This window comes from Leucopleurus acutus (genome assembly GCF_964270905.1).
Source record: "Leucopleurus acutus genome assembly, chromosome: 4".
NCBI lineage: Eukaryota > Metazoa > Chordata > Mammalia > Artiodactyla > Delphinidae > Leucopleurus > Leucopleurus acutus.
In genome coordinates this window covers 80,635,474-80,657,931 of record NC_139146.1, presented here as the reverse complement: position 1 = coordinate 80,657,931, position 22,458 = coordinate 80,635,474, and the positions used below count along the sequence as shown (strand labels likewise).

The 22,458-nt window shown below is 33.6% G+C and overlaps 1 protein-coding gene across 10 annotated transcripts in view; it reads right to left on the bottom strand.

The window, feature by feature from the left end:
• ADGRL3 (adhesion G protein-coupled receptor L3) overlaps nucleotides 1-22,458 on the bottom strand; it is an 860,202-nt gene that overhangs the window by 452,838 nt on the left and 384,906 nt on the right. The gene's annotated exons all lie outside the window — the stretch shown is intronic.

The following is a 22,458-nucleotide window of genomic DNA, read 5'->3' as shown; positions in this document are numbered from 1 at the left end:
AAGCTCTAATCACCAGACCATCTCACTATTATCTCTGTGAAGTTATTTCTAGAGGATTTCTTTTCAACAAATACTTAGACTATGGTTATTTTTTTAATCTGCCAGATCACTTACAGTATAAAACATTAAATGGTATTTTTCCAAGGTCCATCACATCCTTTAAAGATCAGTTCTGATATAAGAAGGTGACCTATCATGTCTAAATTTGAAATTACACATCTTCTAAAATGTAGTTTGCTGACTTATCCCCAGGGCCCATTAGAGGTGAAGAATCAATGCATTACTCACATACATTTAAAATTAAGAATGGATTTTAGTAAAGACGCAGACATAGAGAATGGACTTGAGGACATGGGGACAGGGAAGGGTAAGCTGGGACGAAGTGAGAGAGTGGCATGGATATATATATACACAACCAAATGTAAAATAGATAGCTAGTGGGAAGCAGCCACATAGCACAGGGAGATCAGCTCAGTGCTTTTTTTTTTTTTTTTTTTTTTAAATTTATTTATTTATGGCTGTGTTGGGTCTTCGTTTCTGTGCAAGGGCTTTCTCTAGTTGCGGCAAGCGGGGGTCATTCTTTTTGACCACCTAGAGGGGTGGGATAGAGAGGGTGGGAGGCAGACGCAAGAGGGAGGAGATATGGGGATATATGTATATGTACAGCTGATTCACTTTGTTATGCAGCAGAAACTAAACACACCATTGTAAAGCAATCATACTCCAATAAAGATGTTTAAAAAAAATGGATTTTAGGAACGTGACACTTGTCTTAAAGAAAAGTACTGTTAGAGAGTTAGTAAATCTATAATTAAATGTTTGCAGCATAGATTTCCTTGCATTAAAAATGAAATCATGGGCTTCCCTGGTGGTGCAGTGGTTGAGAGTCCGCCTGCTGATGCAGGGGACACGGGTTCGTGCCCCGGTCCGGGAGGATCCCACATACCGCGGAGCAGCTGGGCCCGTGAGCCGTAGCCGCTGAGCCTGCGCGTCTGGAGCCTGTGCTCCGCAATGGGAAAGGCCACAACAGTGAGAGGCCCGCGTACCACACCAAAAAAAAAAAAGAAAAAAAAGAAAAGAAAAAAGAAATCAGTTCCTTTTATAAAAGAGGTATATGTATAACTTCTTATTTTAATATGAAATGCTCATAAAAATATAAATAATTCTGGGAGATAGATTTCATACACATGGCCTCGTTAGTACAGGGCTCTTCTTGTATACCCCTACTATCCTGACATAATTACTAACACTGCCCACTTTGACTTTCAGAAGTGTCTCTCTTTAAACAAAAATTCGTATCTGCCTACATATGACATATCTTTGGTAACTATTATATATTTGTTTTGTTTCAGTTTCTTTTGGGGGAAAGTTTATTGAAGGTAGCAAAAATAACCATTGATAATTTATGCCCATTTTATTCTGCATATTAAAACCAAGTACTCATAGGCAATTTAAAAAATTCATATCAGAAGCTGGAGGGTTCTAATTTGAAATATTTGTTATCATAATATTACACATTTGAAAATAACATTGGGCATGCCAAAGGGATGGAAGGATTAAGACGTAATTATATTAGGTGAAGCTGGGTTGCATAATCAGGATTGTACATATAAATACAGGAAAGAAAATTCAGAAGGAAAAGTTCTCAAATACTCAAAATACAGAGAAACTGAACTAAGTAATACGTTAAAATATAAAATGATTCTTTAAAAATGAGTCCCATATATTCTGGGTGTTTTCCCCATGAACCATGTTTACTTCTTTAAATTTAAGAGCTATGCCATTAAATATTAATAGCTATGAAAATTAATCAGGCACATTCTTACTCATAAATGACTTTATGAAACCCAACAAAGGTTTTAAAATCGTCTTTAGGGTGTAGTCCAATATAGTATATACAGTGGATTTTACCTTGCTTATTAATTATGTATTTGCACGAGTCTGCAGAGTTAGAATTTATTATTTCAGAAGGTGTGGAATAAAACATGAATGTAGATTTCTCTGGGAATACTGATGAGTAAATTTTAATTAATTTCAAAATTAAACAATTTGGAACTCAGATTTCCTTTTCCACGTAAAATTGGCAAACAGACTAACCAATAAGAATATTGTTGGCAAGGATTTTCCCGCTTCATGCCTGCTGTGACTTCCTCTAGATAGTTAATAGCTTCACAGTTGATAAGGCTTATCTACATAAACACAAACAAATAAGCATTATCACATACTTAACAGAATGTTAAACTGTAAAATATAAAATAGAGAGACAACTTTAAAACAAAAAATAATTATTATTTTTTCTCATGGTAATCTTAAGCAAGAAATTACAAATAATTTCATGGGTAAGTCAGTGAATTATTAATTTTCAAAAAAAGATTATAACCTTGTTTCAAAATATTGCCACATGATCGAGCTGTTGGAGGTCGCTAACAATACCCTCAGGTGTATTTCTAATCTAAGTCATCTCCTTATGCTATTGCATATATTAATGATTTAGACTATTGTTAATTAATAGTGTAAATAAAGGTATAGTAAATTCCATATACCCATGACCTTGTAGTGCTTCCCATAAGAGACTTAACTCATGAAATTAAAACAGACACATGTTTAAAAGATAATATTAATAGATGAAAATTTCACCTCCTTATCACTCTTACACTTATGTACAATTAGGGTAAAGTAGGTGAAAATGCCAGCAAAAGAGCCAAATCAATAAAAGAATATCTCTGTAACAAATCTGAGGTGTTTTGTCCCTGAATAACTAAGTTATATTTGGAAATTTGGAAATAGTTATGTTTCCATATTTTTCAACTATGAAAATCAAAGGTAATTTGTCCCACCTCATTTGCTGTACTTAGGCAACATCTTCTCAAATTACAAATAAGTGAAGGCATACCATTTCTAATGACATCATGTCTGAGGGAAAACATTTCTAATAAGCCTATAATCATTTATTATTTTACTATCTGGCTCTGGCCCAATGTAATTATGAAAACCTAGCTTTGACATAACTCCAGTTTGTGTTGCAAAGCTATACCCTGATGGTCTTTAGCTCCTCCTTTCATTACCACCACCCAGAAGAATCTTGGAATGTAAGTGCATGCTGTGAATTTGAAAGTAAACTGAAACAAACCCTGAGATTGTCAGTTTTGTGAACTTAAGAGATTGTCTACACTAATTAAGATCCTTGAATGATTGAAATGCATTTTAAACAGAAGATTAAATAGAGCCCTATTCATTGACTTCTTGAAGTAATAATCAACCTTCATGATAATTCATATTTGAATCCCCAGATTCTAGTAGACACCAGTCAAATACAAGCTAAATCTCTTCTTCAGATATACTTTGTTCAACCCACCTAATGTATTTTTTAAGTGATCCAATAGAACTTAGGAGATTTTTATAAAACTCCAATTTCTGACTTCTCCTTAATAAAAAAGGCCTAACTGCACATGGCTAGCGTTCCAATGGCAAACCTCTAGACAGTGTACATATCTCTAGTTTAACATTTCTTATCACTATCACCCAAAAACCACCAGAGTTTGTCTTTATATTTCAATACATAAACAAACAAATACTGATTGAATGAGTCTGCAAAATGCTACTTCTTTCCCTTTTACATTTCTAATTTTGCCTCACTTTTTGTTTGTTTTGGGATTTTTGTTTTGTTTTGTTTTTTTCTCAGTTTATTTATAATGCTGACTGTACTTCGGAGGTTTTTTCTATTTTTCCGTATGTACTTTTGTCTACAGCATTCCACAGAAAGGCAATGAGAACAATGCTTCTGCTGTTACCTTTATCAACTCATAGCATTGTTAGGTGGTGGGTGTCTGTCATGTTCAAGGACACACCATCGTGGCTGGATTAGAAGAAGCAAGACTGGGAGTACAAAGAGACAAGATCAAAGAGGCAAAGCTGTGTGGGCAACTGTGGGAGACAGGCAGTGGAGGCAGATTGGTCCAGTGCTGAAGGTCGGTTTTTATTCCCTTTCTATGTCAGCCTGTACCACTATCTATTTTCCTAAGACAGAAGTTGGGACTTTTATTTTTTTATCCCCTTACCCTCTGTATCCCATTAATGATAGATTTCTCTCAACTCAGTCTCCCCTTCTCCATTCATTCTACAACTGCCCTAGATCAAGCCTCTCACAGCAAAAAACTTGTTATATGTTTCTAACTAGTCCTCAGGCCTCCATTATTTTTCCCCTTCAAATCTATCTTCATTACGCATCTAGACACAAATTTTCCTAACGCAGAAATTTACTTCTTCACTTAAAACCCTTCAGGGGACGCTCTTCATAATTACTGTTACAGACATATCTGTGTCCCTCCAAATCATATGTTGAAGCCCTAACCTCCACAGTTGGAGAGAGACGCTCTAAAGAAGTAATTAAAATTAAATGAGCTATAGGACGGGCCCTAATCCAATAGAACTGATGTCTTTATATAAAGAAGAGATCAGGGATGCATATGCACAGAGAAAAGGCCATGTGAGGACACACAGAAGCCATCTGAAAGTCAAGGAGAGAGGCCTCAGGAGAAAACAAATCTCCCAACACTTTAATCTTAAACTTCTAAATTCCAGAACTGTTAGAAATTAAATATCTGTTGTTTACGCTATACTGTCTGTGGTATTTTGTTATGGCAGCCCTAGCAAACTACTACAGTCATTATAAAATCCAATATTCTGAACATGATAGTCAAGGCCATTATTTTGCCTCTATATACCTCATGTTTTCCTAGTCTCTGGTTTACAGTTTAACTTCGTGTCACTGAACTACATTAGTTCCCTTCACATCTGTGCAATCCCATCTCTCTCCTTAGCCCTGAATACCCTGCTGATGCCTTTCTCATGTCCACTTTAAGACTTAGCTAAGATTTTACCCCTTAGCTTCCCAGTCCACTTCAGGCTACATTAGGAGCCCTTTCATTTAATCCTTTAGTTATCTGTATCATTCTTACTGTATCTACCACATTTTATTCAATGTAATTGCCTTATGTAATCTTTTCCTTTAAACTTCCTTATAGTGAGGAACGATTTTAGTCATATTTAAGTTCCTGGCAGTTATCAGGATTCGTGGCAAAGGTGCATTAAGTGGAAGTATCTTTAGTAATAGCTTATCTCTGTGGTTAATTTGAGTCTATTTGTGCCATCAAGCCTGGACTTGCTGTTGTGAAATCAAGGATCTTGAACTACCGATAATATAATCATATCCCTAGATTATAAGTATTTGAACTACTTGTACCTCATAGTGTTTGTATAGAATATGGAATGATTAATGAGAGTACATATCATTGCATTCATTACAAATGACTCAAGTGGAGCTGCCAGATCCTTCTAAGAAGTAGCATCACATTATTTACTATTGTTGCAGACACATGTTTGCTATCGACAATTCTTATGAAACATCAAGGTCTCTTTCACAAAACAAAATTAACAGTCTTCTTTACTCAATGCATATACACAAAAAGTGAAAAAGACTACTTTTCAACGATCAAATTCTTCAAAAGTTACTTCCTTCTTTTCTTCCTTTTTTTCCCTCCACTTCAGTGGATCCTTTGTTCCAAATTATGTTTTACCAACCAAAGCATCTTGCCACAAAGGACCACAGTCAAGGCACAAAGGTAAAAGGAGAGCCTGGACAAAGTTCTGCTGAGATAGTACAAGGAACTAAAATGTCCTCAATAATGTGCAGTTTCTTTTCCCAATCTTCTGTGAACCCCTGATGACCCAAGAAGTAGACAATCCAAGCGATTTTAGTTCGGTTGACATGCATCGCTTTACCTTTTTTGAGATGTATATACCATATAGGTTTTTTATTTGGGCCTACTATTAAAATGATTTACATTCTCTGATAGGGGAAATGGCAACGGTGAAGGATGGTACAAACAAGCTAAAGACTGGCTGTTGTGAACACTAGTTACAGGCCAGATGCACACAGACCAAGGGAAGCTGTCTATCTATGGTTTTTCCCTATGCATGCCACCTTCCTCTACCCTGCCCTCAGGGTGAAGAAGGCTCCATTACCTTCCTCCCTTTCTGGTTTGGAAACCTTAGCCAGGTAACAAGGCTGACAACTTGGAAGCAGCTAATTAGTTACATTCTTGAAGGCCGGGGATTTAAATAGTAATACCTTTCTCTTTCCTCTAATATCTGACTCTCTCCTTTCCTGTCTTTTCAAATAAGACAACTTTAAAGGTTTCCAAAAAACCAGAAGAGTGAACTTTTGATTTGCATTTTAGTACACAGTAGTTTCTTCCTATAATGAATAAGTTTCCTAATTTTTGGTCGATTAATAGACCTCATATGTTTATAATAGACTTTTTATTTATTTTTTTATTCAGACTGAAATGGAAAATGATTTTCAAGTGTTTGGTTGCTGCTAAAAGCAGTATATATATTTTTTGTTTGTTTGTTTTTTCTGTTACAAATGAATTATACCATTTACTATGCAATATCTAACAATGGTTCATTTAGTATATGTGTTAACAAGAGAAGTTAGGATGCTGTAAAAACTGCAGCAATTATTTTTATGGTAGAACATATAGAATTGTTTTATCAAATTTCAAAGTGCAATTTGAACTAAAGAAAGGGGAAGAAGAAATCATTTGAGATTATACATTGTTTTAAGACTTTTTTTCTGTTGTCATAATACAAAATTTTAAACATTTAAAAACTTTCATTACTGAATTCGCTAGTTATTTCATGCTAAGAGCAAAATGTGATGGCATTTCTTTTTTAACTTGGACAAACACTTTATTTCCGAGCAAAAATACCACTGATTTTTAAATTTTTAAGTAATTTTAGAGGTTGCAGTTAGTGTGAAGCCTGACCAGTGCTTCCCACATCCAGTTTCTTTCAGCAGTTTGACCTTGACAAGCTGGAGTGGAAGGCTGATGCCAACATAAAGGGGGCATCCAGGTCTCAGGTCAGAAGCACCAGCACACACTCAAGGGTGTATGCCAGCCCAGGGCTTCATTATTGGTCTCCTCAGATCAGTGATGAAAAGAGAGGGAGGGCTTCCCTGGTGGCGCAGTGGTTAAGAATCCACCTGCCAATGCAGGGGACACGGGTTCAAGCCCTGGTCAGGGAAGATCCCACATGCCGTGGAGCAACTAAGCCTGTGCGCCACAACTACTGAGCCTGCGCTCTAGAGCCCGCGAGCCACAATTACTGAGCCCACGTGCCACAACTAGTGAGCCCACGTGCCACAACTACTGAAGCCCACGTGCCTAGAGCCCGTGCTCCGCAACGAGAGAAGCCACCGCAATGAGAAGCCCGTGCACCACAATAAAGAGTAGCCCCCTCTCGCCGCAACTATAGAGAAAGCCGGCGTGCAGCAACAGAGACCCAATACAGCCAAACATAAATAAAATAATTTATTAAAAAAAAATTAAAGAGAGGGAGAATTCGCAAAGGCCTATGTAAAACTTGGAACAAAACTAAAATTTGAATTCAAATTTAATTAGTGCCAAAAATCTCTTCTTTCAGGCAGGATCTCCAATCAGATCATAAGGCATCCAGTGCTCTGAGACTGAAACAGAGGCACTGCTTCTTTCTTTCAAAAGTGAAGTACTACCATGTGGGAACAACGTTTATCTTCTTTGGCTTGGTTTGGTTCATGTGGGGGAGGTGGTACTGCAGAGACCTGAAAGATTCTGAGATTCTGAGTCTTTGTGATTAGCATTGTTATTTCCAGTAAAGGGAAAATCGTTTTATGATATTCCACATAAAATACTGAATTGTATTTGGAGTTGGGGATGGATAGTGTTGATTATCTCCCCAGCAACTGTTATCTCTCATTTTCTCTCAAGAACATACAGATTTACTTTTGGTGAGCATTCTTCCCTTACTTTTAGGCATGTGCCTCCCTGGGATCGGAACCATTCTTAGCCATTGCTTCCATTAACCCAAAGGCCAGAGGTCAGGAAAAGGCGGGAAAAAATCTAAGAGGAATGGGAGTTAGTATGTTTAGTTTTTCAAACAGCTGCTTTTTCCTTTTTCAATTTTTCCCTCTGAACATATCAATACCTCAGTGCTGAGAGACAACTGCTTTATTGCCAAACCTATAGGTATATGTAAAAGAGCCTACTTAAATAATTCTGGATCTAGTCTTAGGGAGGAGGGCCTTCACAAGCCAGAGAATTCTGATCCTGTTTAGGCTTTGTGGCCTTAGCCTACAAAATGTCCAGCTATACTAGAAAATGTATGGCAGCATGTATTTGGAAAGAGCCCTGAAGTTTTCTAAGCTCCTAGACTGGACTGTCTAAGAGGCATTTCCTTACAAGAGAGCGTCTTATCATTTTCAGTAGTAGCAAACGTTATATTCAAACCCTTCCTTCCGACACTTAATAGTTTCTATTTCACAATCTTGCCTGCTGGGTTTAAAAATGCAGCTGGCCGCCCACCGTGCTAGTTACTTCATTAAGAGGAAAATTCTGGAGTGAGGACACTGCCTAAAATCCCTCCTAAAATTCTATCTCTGTTAATTACTGATGTAAACAGTGTGTGGGTGACTCTTCCTTATGTGGTCTATCAAGATGTTTCCAACAATAATGACAGAATGAAATGACACTGGTGAGACGGAATTCACAAGTATAAGGCTTCCTTTAAAATTCCACGAAGATTATTATTTGAAATCACTACCTTAACTAGAAGAGAGAAAATCTACAAAATTTGATTATTCAATGCCAAGACTAAAGAAATGATGTGTGGAGACATTCCCAAGCCACATTTCTTGCCAAGCTAGTGACATTTTCATAGCTCGAAATATAGCCTCTTGTAAGTATGTAGATGAACTCCTAAGAGGGAAGCAAACACTTTCAAGAAATAATAATAGCTTTGTAATATATTATACAGTATTACACCTGGCATTATTCCTATTTAAGGGTAAATCATTTTGTGATATTCCACATAAAATTCTGAATTGCCTTTGGAGCAGGAGTGGATAGTTTTGATTACCTCCCCAGCATCTATTTCTCTCATTCTCTGTCAGGACCATACAGATATAACTTTGGTAGGTCTTCTTCCCTCATTTTGAGGCATGTGCTTCACCTGAAATTAGAACAATTCTTAGCTTCAGAGATAATTTTTTTTTTTTTTTTTTTTTTGCGGTATGCGGTCCCCTCACTGCTGTGGCCTCTCCCGTTGCGGAGCACAGGCTCCGGAAGCACAGGCTCAGCGGCCATGGCTCACGGGCCCAGCCACTCCGCGGCATGTGGGATCCTCGCGGACTGGGGCACGAACCCGTGTCCCTTGCATCGGCAGGCGGACTCTCAACCACTGCGCCACCAGGGAAGCCCCAGAGATAATTTTAAAGTAAGAAAGTAATGGCATTCTTTATAGGACTATAAAGCAAGGACTAGGATAGGGAAGAGAGACTATACACACTAAAAAAATGAGGCCTGAGGTCCCAGAACATAAAGAAGTGAAAGCCTCCAACCCTGCCCCCCCAAAAAAATCTTTCTGGCTTCAAAGATAAACTTCATGTGCTTTAAGGATTTTCCCAGAGCCAGAACTCTTTATACAGAAATCATAAAATTTTAAAAAAATTAAAATAAGTACAGCCAGACAAACATTTACAAGTATAAATAAATCCTATCATATTTCTTTGGAATATGAACTTGATGTATTGCTAAAGACAAAATGGAGAGTCTTTCCGAGACAGGAATTCTTTAAGCACTTCTCTTTTGACTTACACAGGAAAACAAACATTAAAATCCAGACTGACATCTCTTATTCAACGATAGACAATAATACAGAAACATTTACCTCTAGTCATAATAATAACCACTTTAACATTGTGCTATTATACATGTGAAAAAACATAAACTTTTCTATCCTCATTATGGCCCTTCAAGGCAAGTATATTACTTCTAACTTGCTCAGAGAAGCAATGTGTACCAGGACACATGTCTTGAATTTCAAACCAAAGTCTGCTGCAAAGATTTCAAAGCACATACGCTGAACCTACAAGATGAGGCATACATGTCCGAGGAGTAAGGGGGTGGTTTCTAAACATCTTCCTAAAGCTAATATAATTCTGGAGCTCTAAGAGACAGCTTTTTCTTAAAAAGTCTCTACACCTTTGTTGAATATCTCATTTCCAATTTGCTTCCACTTATAATTAGGAAATTTTATTTTTGAATTGTAAAGTCTAAGAATTTAAACTGTTTTTTTCATTTTGCTAATAAATGAAAGACATACTTTTATTTCATAAAACCAAATATGAGTCAATCTGTTTTCCAAATAAACTAGTTTTAAAAATAGATTAGTGAATCTATAAATAAACTTAAAGGCACAGGTTCACATTTAACCTTGTATTAATCATTTTATCTGTTTAAGCAGCAGTACCATCAACAGTAAAATAAAATAAATATATCTGCTCTACCATCCTAACACAAATAAAAAATATTTTAAAATAATCAAATAAATGGAATGAGAAACATATCCCTCTACTTAATAAATGATAGAAAAAGAAAATCGTCTGAAATCTTGACCCATTAGATAATGATGTAACTATGTGATTATAGGGCAAATACATTTTTTCTTAACATTAATCTGCATTCAAGAAATACATATCATAAATGCTCTATACTTATACCTCAGAAGTTATGTTCTCTTTTATTTGTGTTTGTGTACATGTGTCTGTATACACATGTAATGCCAACACTGCTGACATAACAGTTTCAAAGCTGCCACTCTAAGGATACACTGAGTTCATGCTATAACCAACAAAACAACATGCTTTTCAATTGTTTTCCACAAGAAATTGTGGTACAACAGACTAAAAGTATCTGGGGGATAAAATTTATGTTGCAGCTCCTTTTTGTCATTTGTTGCTGACCTTCTTTTATAATGCAATTACAGCTATAAAATATGTATTCAATTATATCACATAATTATCTTTTCCTTTACATATAATAATGTAACATTTTAGATACATGTTATGCATCTCACAACTTATTCTGAGACATTTTTTTCTGTTCATTTGCATAATGAGGCTAATATTCCATTCCAATATCCATGTGGGCTTGTGTTGTTTTTATTAATTTATGCTTTTCCATGTCTTTTATTGAAAGATTATATATAATTTTTGTTGTTATAGTTGTATTTTTTTTTATGTCACAGCAGGGAAATGCTATTGGAGGAAATAATTGAATGTAAAGTCATTTGAAAGACTCTAGTTATTGTTTTGTTTTATTTTGTTTTGTTTTTTAAGACCTGAACTTGGAAATAATTCAGAATCTTATCTCCTCAGGCAAGAATGATCTACTTGAATTTCTTGGAAAGGTGAAAGGCCTTTTAATGTGACAAATTTTGCAGAGACTAATTTGTGAAAAAGAAGTACATTTTTGTGAACCTAATTTCTAAAATACCTTCAGAGAAATAATTCACACTCTCTAGAAGATTGTAAGCAATGAAACTGGTTTCAGGTACTTTTAACAGCATATTCTAATGGAAAGACAAAAAGTTGTGGTTTGGGGAGAGAAATAAGATAATAAAAAATAGTATCTAAATAAAATTAGAAACATTTAGATATATATCAGAATCACATATATAAATATTCATATATAACAGAAATGCTCAAGGATGAAGCATGTTGTCTGGCCTTAGTGGGCACAATTCTGAAACTAAAACAAAAACTACTATTACTATGAAATAAAAAAGTCAATGCCCTTAAATCAGGAGATAATATTAGAATATTATCTTTAATAAGATGTTCATATTGGTAGAGGACTCATAAATCTTTCACATAACATTACTATATTGTTACCTTTGAAGGTTTGAACCCATAGCCATTTAATTTCTCTTTTTGTCTTTTATAATACTCTTGAAGTATGTTTTTCTCTTTTTTATATGGCAATATTTTTGTAGAATTATATTCTTTTCCTAATATTACTTCCTCAATACACTAACAAGTCCAAGAAAGAGCTCCAAATGTTTATTTTCACAAGGTTGATAGTACTAATAGTCATGGGTACTAGCATTTTTGGAAAGATCAAAGTCTTTTTGAGCCAAAGCTAACAAACATATATTTATATATAGAAATAAGCCCATATGCATGAAGAAACATATTTTGCTTTTACCATTTGGTAAACCAAGTTACAAATAAATATGATTTACATATCTTCCTGCAACACACGTGACAAAGTAAATATCTAATTTTACAGAAACTGGTATCAATAAATTCATTTTTTCATATTAACAAATGGTAGAGTAATGGTTATTCCTCAACGACCTGGGAAATACCATTTTTCTTAGAGTTAAACTAATCAGATCACATAATGAGAAACTGAAAATGTATTATGCAGAATGATTTATTAACTATATTTTATTTAGTCATATTCTTAATAATAAAGAAAAAATAAATCAGTTAAAGCTTGTGTCTAATAGAGTATTCATGGAGGCAAATTTACCAATATGTTTCCAGCATAACCTGGCAGAAAATGAAAAATAAAATGGAAAATATCAAATAAGAATAAACTGACCTCTATAATAAAGCAAAGTTACCATAGTGTGGTACAAATAAAGGTCCACTTTCATTTTTATAACTATTATCAAAAACTTTGTGGAGTTTAATGCTGTTTAAAATCTCATTATATAAAACATTAGAAATTTTAATGCACACTGTTACTTACATTCAAGTTTGATTAAAAAAGGCTGGCATGACACATTTTCTCATTTACAAGTATTTCAAAGTGCCCACATGATATATTTAGCTTCTCTCATGAGTCCTCATTGTTCTGAAGTTTGCACATTAACTGATACCTATTTTCTTTTATTTCCATACACATATAGAAACTGGTGTATTATTCCCATTATCACCCATAAGTTCACCTTTACTGAAGTATTTCTATAGATAATTGTTTCCCTATAAACTGTAAAATGTTAAAAACAATAACAAAATCGGATTTCATAGTTTTTCTTATGAAAAATTTTATCACAAGTACTTGAGTGATTTTTCCTGAAAACTTATCCTAAGGCAGAAAATAAATGTCATATAATTTAATAAGTTTCATGTCATGTTTTCATTATTTGTATGTGAATATGACAACAAACCACTTAACGGTGTACATATGTGTGTGGGTGAATACGCACTCACGTGTGTTTTCTTTTCAGGAACAGTGACTGGTTCATACTTGTTTCCTGGGTTAGGCCTTTTGTTAAAAATAGATAATTTAGACAGAGCACACCAGCCAAGAGATTGTAGTAGTTATCCTGGATTTTGAAGCTGGATTTCCTAGGTTAAAATTGCAGCTTTGCCATGTAACTGTGTGACTTTGGGATGTTAATCAAACTCTTTAGTTCCCCCATCAGTAAAGTAAGGATAACAATAGTATCCATTTCATAGGAGTGAACAAAGAATTAAATGAGTTAATTCATATAAAGTACTTAGAACACTGCCTGGCTCATACAACGTTGTCAATAAATATTGCTTTATATACGGTTATAGCTGGAATATTTAGTAATACAATTGGCTCTGTTATATCAATGCATGTTTTTCCAAGAAACATGACATCATACAAAACATTTTGCAAACATAATTGATTCAAATAAAAAAGGGGTTGGGAGGCTGGAGAGTTTCAGATTCACAATAATTTAATCATTTCTATCAAAAACTTCAATAATAAAAATCTATGTATGGCTGTAATTGAACATTAATCAAACCTGAGACAAACCAATCCAATATTTGGTTGAATGTTTCCATGAGATGGAATGAGGTTCTTTTCTCACCATCATGATCATAATCAGGAGCACTGTTCTTAACTAATCTTAACATTTTATCATTTTATCATCTTTGTTACAATTAAACAAAACCCCAAATCCTCAAATAAGGCAGTAGTACATTGGCTTAAAATAAATTCTTCAGCAAGTTAATTTCTATGTGCTTTAATTACTTATTTGTATAATGGAAGTGATAACAATATGTATCTCTTAGTGTTACTGAGAGGAATAAATGAGATAATGAAAGGTAAATTCATTACCAGAGTTTACAGCAAATAAAAAGCACACAATAAATGTTAACATGTATTATTATTATCAATAACAACTGAATATGCTTTCTATTTATTCAAGCACATAATATCCTAAATATTAAGGATATTTTCCTGAAGATGAAACTAAATGGCTACACTGATCAATTTTGTAAGGTTGGTTTTATTAAAACCCTTCTCTTGTTTGACCAACAGATGGAATTATATAAAATGTGGATGGATTTGACTATCTGACTTGCTTTTTCTGATGTACTAAAAAAGGGAAAAGACCTTTCCTTGTGACAAAAATTATTCTTAGTGTATCACTAGTTATCAGAGAAATGCAAATCAAAACCACAATGAGGTATCACCTCATACCTGTCAGACTGGCTATCATCAAAAAGTCTACAGATAATAACTCTCCTATACTGTTAAGTAGGAATGTAAATTGGGCAGCCATTATGGAAAACAGTATGGTGTTTCCTTAAAAAACTAAAAATAGAGCTACCATACGTATGACCCAGCATTCCCACTCCTGGGCATATATCCAGAAAAAAAAAACGCTCTAATTCAAAAAGATACTTGTACCCCAATGTTCATAGCAGCACTATTTATTTACAAGAGCCAAGACATAGAAGCAACCTAAGTGTCCATCACCAGATGAATGGGTAAAGAAGATATGGTATATAAACACAATGGAATATTACTCAGTCATAAAAAAGAATGTAATATTACTATTTGCAGCAATTAGTATGAGGTTATCATACTGAGGGAAGTCAGATGAAGATAAATATTAGATCACTTATATCTGGAATCTAAAAAATAGTACAAATGATTCTATATACAAAACAGAAACAGACTTACAGAATTAGAACTCAAACTTATGGTTACAAAGGGGAAAGGGGGGGATAAATTAGGAGTATGGGATTAACAGATACAACCTACTCTACCTAAAACAGATGACTAACAAGGATTTACTGTATAACACAGGGAACAATATTCGATATAATAACTTATCGTAGAAAAATAATTGGAAAAAATATATATATATAACTGAATCACTTTGCTGTACACCTAAAACTAACACAATATTGTAAATCAACTACACTCAAAGTTAAAAAAAGAGAAAAAAAAGTATTCTTAGTGTCTTAGAAGAAGAAAAAAGAGCACAGTAAAAAAATCACAGGCCTTGTGCCCAAAGAGAGCAGGTATGTTTGCACCATACAGTAAGTTAAGTAATTTCAGGTAAATTTCTTAACTCTGTGTAACTTAGCCTTCTCATCAGTAAAACGAAAACTGAAAGGCAGAGTACTTCAAAAGCCACTGCCCCAATATCCTCAGCAATCTTTAAAATCATTGTAATGATAGAGAAACTGAGGTATTTATTCTAAATATCTGCTACATATCACTGTAAATTATTTTCCTCCAGAGTCCAGTGACATCCCATTAATCAGTGACAGAATTTATGTTCATAATCTGTTTAGTTCTTTTCTATTTGGATTTAAGCTATACTCAAGATAATTGCTTCGGTGTTTTTATCCTATATTCTCTAATTTTCAGAAACTACTTATGTTTCTTCTCTTGGTAATATCTTCTAACACTTTACACAAGATGTCAAGTTCTACATAGTGACCACAGAGTAAAAAATTTCTAAAAAGCTAGAGGTGGGGAAACGATTATGATTGTCATTTACTATGAATGAAAAAAAAGTGATTCTTATGTTTTATAAATCTATGAGAAACAGGGCAAATTCCAGGTAAATCTATCATTGTCATTCTACCTGTATTTCTAGGTCCTTTCTAGGTTTATTTTGTTTAGTTTGTTTGCCAATGCATTTACTAATGGCTACAAGCATTGGAATAACCATTAACACTGCTAAATTAAAAAGAACTCAGAAAATTTAAAGAGTGCCTGGAAACAAAGAGTGCCCAAAACGTCTTAAACTCTGTCTTTACAAGGTTGACTCTTTTTAAAAAAGAAAATTGACATCAACAATACATTAAATTGAAAAATATTTTTCCCAGTATACATACTTATAAATTTACTTCTTCCAACATATTTGTGTTTAGAATAATATCATGGCAGGGCTCTCCCTCCCCTCCTACAAAATCATACAGTTAACCTGTACAGTACTTTTTATTTAAAAATTAGCTATTCTAAGTTTCTCTTGTTTTAATCATTTTATTTTTAATTTAAGGAGGTTTTCATAATTTTATGAGAATTATGAGTGTCTGAACAGAAAATTATGTTAGTAATTTTCAGGCAATGAGTCTAATTCTCATTTGATTCTGTATTAGCAGAATATATATATAATATATATATATAACATGCAGATATTCTTCCCTTCAAAAATAATTCACTCATAGAAAATGTCTAGATGATTTTAAAGCAAATAGAATGAGTATTACGCAATGTAAAAACAATGAAAACAAAACACAAATCACTAATTTTCAGCCAATAAGTAGAAATGAAAAAATAGTTGTGTTTGATGAATCATCGATTTTCCTAAGTTTTTGTGTCATGACCTTTTTAACTCCCAAAATAATTAAGATTCTCAAAGACTATCAGTTTATATGAGTTATAGCTATCAATATTTATCATATTAGAAATTAAAATAACTGACATATTTTTAAAAGTACACTGTTGCTGCTACCTTGATCCCTGCTAAGATGCCCACAGTTACCTACCACTGCTTTTGCACCATCAGTGCCTATGTCAAATACAATCAAAATGGCAAATTTTATGTCAGAATTTTTATGAAAATAGTTTGGACACTGTGGAATCCCAAGAAAGGACTCAGGGATTCCACGTTTCCATGAACAGTGCTTAGAAGATGGCTGCACAAAGGGTTAATACTCCCCAAGACCTGTAAGAGACCGCCAACACAACTCCCTTTAACTTTTATCCTAAGCTATCCTGAAATACTTGAATCATTTACTAACTTTCTGAATTTCAAACTACACATACATAACATATAATTTCATTCAAAATTAAGTTAATATTAGTAAAGATTACTAGGAAGCATTTTAGTAGAATATTATCAAATATGTATTCTCAGAATCAAAATGGGACAAAATATTAGAGAAGAAGAGATAAATGCTTTCCAGATAGAAACTTTCCAGTTTCTTCATATTCTCTACATTTGGGCTTTGGGAGTGGGAGTTTTCTTCCTTCCTTCCTTCATTTCCTTCCCTCCTTTTTTTCCTTCTGTTTCTAGGCCTATCTGTTCTTTTGTTCATTTTACTGCATTAGAATATGGATTCAATGGAAAAGTCCCTGATATACGGGATTGTTTTTGATCTGTTATAATTCATAAGAGAAATACAAGACATGATGTAATGAATCTGTCAAGGAAGCAAAGGAGAATACTCAAATTGAAAAACTCATGTCTACATACACAGTTATTGCAGAACATTTATTCAGCAATGTACATACAAAAACTGCCACTGGCGTTTCTTCTTCTACTGCTATTGAAAGAGTTAACTTCACCAGGATTAAACACAACAAAAACAAAGGCCTTTTTGTATACTGTAAAATCCCCTGAAGTGATACTGATATAAACTGAAACATAACTTTTCTGAAAAGGTGAGAAACAATTCTCCCTCCCTGCCTCTTTTTCTTTTTTTTTTCCCCGCATGTTCTTGATGTGACTATGATATGTGAAAATGTAATATTGCTAAAATGGTGCTGGAAGATTAAAAGTAAAACTTAAATACTCAATTAATCAGAAAAAAATTACTCCTACTTTATACATTTAACATCTCTCCTTGATAGAAAACTCTAAAGAGGGTACTTCTTAAATGTGTAGATTCATGATCTTTGATTCTAACATAATTCAAAAGGCAAGCAACATATTTATGTCCATGTCTCCAGGAATAACTGCTAGTTATTTCTTTGATAACATCCCCATTGAGACACCCACTAAATCTAACTTGACTTCAAATATTCAGGTTTTAGCTTAAAAAAGTAATGCATGAAGGATGGACACAAAGACAGAAAATAGACTAGTCATTGCATGGGGTGGAGAAGGAGATGGGGATTAACAACAATGGGCGTGAAGAAACTTACTGTGGTGATGTAAATGATGTAAAACTGACTTATGGTGATGATTGTATCACTTGGTAAATTTACTAAAAAAAAAAAAATCATTGTACACTCAAAATGCGTGAATTTGATATATAAAAATGCTTCAATAAAGTTATATTTAAAACTGAATACACTGAATGAAAGAAGCTAGACACCAAAAAGCATATACTATATGAATCCATTTATTTAAATTACAAAATGAGCAAAATAATTTAAGATGATAGAAGTCCCAATAGCAGCAAATCTTGGTTGAGGGGAGGATGGCTGATATAAAGCACAGGGTGTGGTGTCTGAGGTACCCTTAACGTTCTGTCTTTACTTAGTTGTTGTTAGATAAGCTTGGTTTGTGAAAATTCACTGAGTTGTACACTTATCATGTGTGCAATTTTCAGTATATATATTATACCTCAATAAATCACTGTACTTCATATACATATATACATGCTTGTTCAAAATTCCTTTTCAACTAAAAAAATATGGACAACTTTATGCAGAATAAGGCTGTTATGCCACATGTTTAAAATATTTGTCATAAAAAGCTGGCATGAAGATATCATTACATATGATATTCAAACTTCCCACATTTAGGTGGAATCTATGTCCAATTTATAAGAAGGACTCCATTCGGAGCTTTTAATGACAAGGGAATAGCATCCAGGCTAGTTTATCATCGAATTGTCAAGGTGTACTGGGTCTATAGGGATGGATGATGGTGGAGGGCTGGCTTCAGGCACGTTTGGAAGAGGGCCTAGAGAGAGTAAGCTGTGCACAGCAGACACCAATAAGCTTGTGAAGCCATGACAGAAAAGGATGGGTGAAGGGTTACTGAAGAGAAGCTGTTTCCCACGATCTTTTTTGGCATTCATCCACTTATATATCTAATATCACTTTGGTCTCTTCCGGTTCCACTAACGCTACAATCCTTCAAGGACGAGCCTAACACTTTCTCTTCAGTGAATACTCCCTAATATCATCTAGGTAAAAGAGTATTCCTTCTTGTTTTGAACTCTTCAATAAATGTAACTGAGATAAAAATAAATTACTGAACAAATGATATAGCTATTTGTTTTTTATTGGCCAAAAAACTACAGTTTTGTGGACAGGAACCAGGCCAGACTATTTAACCACCAAACTGCAGAGTAATTGTCATAGTGAACGGCATATCATGGACTTTCAGGTATTGGTGGAATTAATAAATGCAAGTTTTATCAACCAGACTTCAATAAAAAAGATTGAAGAGAAAAAAAATGCAAGTATTTCCATTAATAGCTGAAGAAAACATAAACACCTCAGCTGCATTAAAAATGTAAAATTTCTGTAGTTATCGGTTGCCAATAGTCATTTTCACATTTATATTCAAAAGCTATATGTACTATCTTTTTAAACTTTTAAGTATATAAAGTAAAAAGAAACAAAAATAACTCAGAAAATAAAGATAAGACAGCTTTTAAGTGGCATGACAAAATTGGATGGTGTATTTCTAAATTTATACATATATTTGATTTGATTTGAAATATATATATAATTTGGTTTGATTTGAAATATATACATATATATGCATATATTTGATTATTACATATTAAAAGTTAGTTTTAGGTAAGATAACAGAAACTCTGCCCTCTAGAAGCGTACAGTTTACACAAGAAAACTGTCTAAAATATGATACTACACATTTATTGTTTGGATGCAAAAATGATAGATGTAGATGATAACAGGTGAGTGGCCTCAGAAGTTCTGAGAAGGATAAATAAATGTGTTCTAGTAGTATAATGAAAAAGTCTTCTGGTAGTATAATGAAAAAAGTAAAGCACAGAACACTCAGAGAAATCGGGGACAGAATGGCATGAGAACACACTTAGATTTGAGAACACCAGGCTCAATCTGAAAGGCAGTGAGGAAACTGACTTCTCTAGAGCAGATATCAGATTGTATAGTTCTACTGGGGAACAAAAATGTGGAAATCACATGTCATACCCTTTCTGATTCAAGTCCCCAATTTTTCACACCTAACTAACATGTTAGTATACAGTTTTATTTATGCATTCATTCAATGTGTATTCAAACATCTGCATGAATAGAAGTCCCAATAGCCTGTGACATCTGTCTAACTTATGAGGCTGAAGTAAGTTAGGAAGCGTTTTTAACAAGGTTATGCAAAGACACACAAATAAATTTTTGAGTTTAGTGATAATCCTCCCATGTAGAGACATGCTTAAAACTTCTAGGCTGATATAGTATCTTTCTAGAAGTTTAAATGAAAGAAAACACAATAATCTAAAACACCTTTTGGAAAAGATTTTTTCTACTATTATTTTAATTCAAACACATTATTTAAACTGTTGACATCATAATTAATATTATGTGCCTATATAATAATTAGTAATTATGAACATTATTTAACATGCTGTCATTGGCGTGACAGTGAGAGTTCATTATAAAGCAGCTTAAGTGGACGTGATCATCCCATATCTTGGTAGCTTACAAAATGGGACTAGATTTCTTCTCTCCATTTATTTTGGACAAGTGTAAATGTAGTACATTTAATGGTCTAAATACAAGCAAGAAACTTGCCTCCATGGAGAATCAACCACAGCTATTTTAACTGACAATTCTTAGTTGAGAACCCCCCAGGAAGGCTTCTACAAATGATTTACTCAGGGTGCTTAAAGCAATTTTACTCTGCCGATTTGTCACTTTACAGATGCATCCCATATAATTCAGTAGCTCCAGAGGATCCACTGTAACTATTTTTTGCAATAATTATAAGATTAAGGGCTTATTTTGGGAGCCATTAATAATATCAATGAAAGGATTAAGACAATTCTGGTGAAAATCATATAGAGATCAAAAAGCTAGTGAAGTTAATGCTTCTGCTACATTTTAAATGAAAACCTAATCACAGAAAAGCAGAAAATCCTCAACCCACTTCCCGAATGGATTCTGAAGAATCCTGTGTTTGGTTTTCTGACTGAAACAAATAAAATAACAATTTAGTCATGGTGCCCATTCCATACTACTTATGGAATAACCACTCCTGAAAGATGATTGTAACACCTACAGGCAACAAAATGATTAGATTTCTTTTAGGCATAACATCAGAGAATTTAGCCATAGTTGGAGGTATGTCAATATATAACAACAAGAGACAACAAGAAGAACCAAATGCAACCAAACTTAAATCAAATGGAATCACTAATTTTAAAATCTTATTTCTCATTAACACTCACCTTAGCACGAGCCAGCATTTTAGAAACAGACAAATAAAAGCTCTCAGATTTGCCCAGAGACCACTATCCTTCAAGTATACCTCAGATGCTCTGATCATCAAAATCCTGGCATGTGATAATTTCTTTGAATAATTTATACGACAGAAATTTATAAAAATATTGACTATCAATGTAAATATCAGAATTTTAAGTATCAAGAAGGTTAAAAATAAGGCAGGCTTTCTTAAGTACAAGAAAGGTAATCCTTAAAATCCACTGTCTTTGCTTTTATAATTCAATTCATTTTTACATGTGTTTGATCTCCCCCATATTTTAAGAAGTCCTTAAACAAAAGAAAGAGATGCCTAAATAGAAATCCTAATGAAAAACAAATTTATTAAGTAAATCATATATTGATTAAGTTTTTAAAAATTACTTTGTGAGCAAGTAGTCAGAAAGTATGAAGGCTTTTCGTAAATGAATGACTCTGTCACTGATTTCTGAGAAATCATAATAAGTTAACAAATATTTGAGATATATTTAATATTTAACTAATTTATCAAGAAATTTTAGTGTAAACTTTCTATAGTATAGATTCTAATTGACCAGTCTCTTTAGAATTGAAGATTTTTTTTACTTATCCAGTGCTATTCTACGGTACTTTATACTATTTTACTATGGTAATATTTCAGATAGTTTAAATGTATTAAATAAATTAATTTATATACTAGATATCAAAGTAATATTTTTATTGTTTTCCAAGACCAAATAATCATTACTCAATAGTCTTTATTATTTTTTGATTAATAGTTATAAAATTGCCTCTGAATTTAAATTTTACTCTTTTTCCCACACTAATGGAAATCAATGTTAGCAGTAAAATAATTTTTCTGTAATTTCTGGAGAAAATTACATAATTCTGTTTATGAAAACTGAAAAATAAATTTAGTTTCTCAACTAATGAACTCAGTTCTAGAGAATACAGAATAGAACACATGAAACAATAACTAATCTAATACATTCTAATATTTTCCAAATGCCATTTACAATTTCTAGCACTAGCATTTTAGTGATATGGGGAATAGTTTGATATTGAAAAAGTAGTTCAAAGTATCCTAAAGTACACAATTTTATGTGTACCTATGCTCAGTATGTCACACAGATGCATGCTGAGAGTTTATATTAAATGCACA